This window comes from Heterodontus francisci, chromosome 35 (genome assembly GCF_036365525.1).
Source record: "Heterodontus francisci isolate sHetFra1 chromosome 35, sHetFra1.hap1, whole genome shotgun sequence".
Classification (NCBI taxonomy): Eukaryota; Metazoa; Chordata; class Chondrichthyes; order Heterodontiformes; family Heterodontidae; genus Heterodontus; species Heterodontus francisci.
In genome coordinates, this window is record NC_090405.1 from 34,775,753 (window position 1) to 34,779,246 (window position 3,494).

Here is a 3,494-nt window from a genome sequence, read left to right on the forward strand (position 1 = left end):
GTACCTCAACCATCCCCTCTGCCTCCATGCGTACATATCCTTCTTGCTCCCTAAATCGGCCCCACCATCCTCTTAGTACCCTTTTATTACTTATAGAAAACATTTTGGATTCCTTTTAAATAACAAGAAATGCTGGAAAGACACATGAACCCCAAGAGAGATAGGTTTCCTACAGCAAACAAAGTTTAAGAAGAATACTGGGCCCCAACGAAAAGCAAGATCTACCTATAATCAACGACTCTACAGTGAGCTCAAAGAACCGTAACACAAAAACCTACTCAGATATTGCCTCAAACTTTTCCACTTTATTTCTCAGTTTTCTTTCTGTCTCTATCTGCATGTGTGTATCGCATGTGCATCCTAACGTGGGCACGTCGTGTATCTGTAGGCGCCAACCGAATTAGAGTTTAAGTTTAATAGAATGTCACTTTTCTTCTTTAAACCTGAGAAAGCCTGTTGTGCTCATTTCTTTGCCTCATAATTGGAAAGTGATGAACAAGGATTCACCAAGGGGGAGCTAAAAACACAGTATGTTTAAGATTTAAACCCTGTTACAGCAAGACCAGGTGAAGGCTGAAAGGGAACTCTTTTCCACCTGGTCATAACAGTATAGAAAAGATTCACGAGAATGGTTCCAGGGATGAGGAATTGCAGTTATGAAGATAGATTGGAGAAGTTAGGACTGTTTTCCTTGGAGAAGAGAAGGCAGAGAGGTGATTTGATAGAGGTATTCAAAATCATGAGCGGTCTGGACAGAGTAGATAGAGAGAAACTGTTCCCACTTGTGAAAGGATCACGAACAAGAGGGCACAGATTTCATGTATTTGGTAAGAGAAGCAAAAGTGACATGAGGAAAAACTTTTTCACGCAGCGAGCGGTTAAGGTCTGGAATGTGCTGCCTGAGAACGTGGTGGAGGCAGGTTCAACTGAAGCATTGAAAAGGGAATTAGACAGTTATATGAAAAGGAAGAATGTGCAGGGTTATGTGGAGAAGGCAGGGGAATGGAACTAAGGGAGTTGCTCTTTCAGAGAGCTGGTGCGGACACGATGGGCCAAATGGCCTACTTCTGCGCTGTAATGATTCTGTGAACTCCCTTCCCAACAGCACTGTGGGTGTACATACACCAGATGGACCGCAGCAATTCAAGACGTCGGGTTACCACCATCTTCTCAAGGGCAATTAGGGTTGGGCAATAGGGCGGCACAGTAGCGCAGTCGTTAGCACCGTGGCCTCACAGCTCCAGTGACCAGGGTTCAGTTCTGGGTACTGCCTGTGCGGAGTTTGCAAGTTCTCTCTGTGACCGCGTGGGTTTCTGCCGGGTGCTCCGGTTTCCTCCCACAGCCAAAGACTTGCAAGTTGATAGGTAAATTGGCCATTGTAAATTGCACCTAGTGTAGGTAGGTGGTAGGAGAATGGTGGGGATGTGGTCGGGAATATGGGATTAATGTAGGATTAGTATAAATGGGTGGTTGTTGGTCGGCACAAACTCAGTGGGCCAAAGGGCCTGTTTCAATGCTGTGTCTATAAATAAATAAATAAATGCTGGCCTTGCCAATGACGCTCACATCCCATGAACAAATAAAAAAAACTAACAAATGGTTTGGGAATTAAACATTGCAGGGTATAACATATTTGGAAAAGATAGAGATGAAAAAAGGGGAGGTGGAGTAGCTGTACATTTTAGGGACAACAAAATGGCAGTAGAAAAATGGGACACAGCCATCAGCAAGACACAAAAAGAATCCATAAGGTTAGAGGTAAAAGATAATAAAGGATCAATCACATTAGTAGGTACAGTCTGGAGACCACCTAAGAGTGGAAGGGATGTGGAGAAAGAAATATGCAGACAAATCAGGGAATTGAGTAAAAAACATAGAATAATCATGGGGGAGTTCAACTACCCTGATATTAATTGGACAGAAGAGGTAGGTAAAAGGAATAAGGGAATGGAGTTCCTACAATGTGTACAAGACTCCTTTCTAACCCAGTATGTAAAAAGCCCAAGGAAAGATTTGCTATTGGATCTCGTAATGGGGAATGAACCAGAGTAAGATAAGAGAAGTAAAAGTAGGGGCACATCTTGGCAATAGTGACCATAATATAATATAATATGCTTTAAGACGGTAATAGAGAAGGACACAAGTATAATGAAAACCAGGTTAATAGATTGGAGAAAAGCTGATTTTGAGGGTTGAGAACAGAACTTGTGAAAATAAAATGGGCAAGGATATTGGCAAACGGCGATGTAGAACAATAGGAGATATTTAAAATGGTGTTCAGAGTGCAGGAAAAATATATTCTGCTAAAAGGAAAGAACAAACTAAACACTCGTGAGAATCTATGGATGAATAAAAATATAAGGGAAAAATTGAGGGTTAGGCAAGAGGGATACATTAACTACATAGACAACAGAGGAGTGCATGTTAGGAGAGAATAGGGGAAAAGTCAAAGAACCAATTAAGAAGGCAAAGAGGATCTATGAAATTAATTATCAAGGAACATAAAACTAAATAGTTAAATATTTTATGGGCGCATCAATAAAAAAAAGGCTGGGATGGGAATAGGACCATTAAGGGATAGACAATATAATACCATAGTTAACAATAGCAAGATGGCAGAAATATATAACTATCTCGCTTTGGTATTTACCAGGGAAGTAGAACAGGTAGACATGACATTCAGTGATAAGATGAGTAATGAGATAAGAGCATTTAAAATAAAAAAGGGGGATGTACTGAATAAACGAATCAAACCCCTGGTCTTTATGGATTGCATCCACGCATTTTAAAAGAATCTATGGAGGAGATAGCATAGGCATTACTACACATACTAATAATTCATTAGAAAAAGGTGCCAGAGGACTGGCAGATAGCTAGCATAATTCCTATATTTAAGACGGGGGACAGAACATGCCCAGGGAATTATAAACCAGTCAGCTTAACATCAATGGTAGGAACAATAATGGAATACCTAGCTAAAGGAGAGAATAAAAGAACATTTAGAAAAGAAAAATATAATAATGAATAGTTAGCATGGATTTCCAAAGGAAAAATCTTGCTTGACCAACCTTATTGAATTTTCTGAGGCGGTAACAGAGAGTAGGTAATGATAATGTTGTAGATGTAATTTTCTGGATTTTCAAAAGCCTTCTATAAGGTGCCCCATAACAAACTAACAAATAAGATCAGAGAATGTGGAGTTAGGGGCAAGTGGCAAAATGGATTGCTAGCTGGCTTCAAGACAGAAAGCTGAGAGTGGGAGAAAGGGGTAGTTATTCAGTGATAGAAGGTGGGAAGTGGTGTTCCACAAGGATCTATGCTAGGACCACTGTTGTTCACAATTTACATTGATGATTTGGACTCAAAAACAATTTCTAAGTTTGCGCCAAAGGTTAGCAAGACCATAAAAAAGCAAACCAAGAACTAGGCCTTATTTCTAGAGGGATTGAAAAGTAGGGAGGTTATACTAAACCTGTTCTGTACCTTTGTTAGGC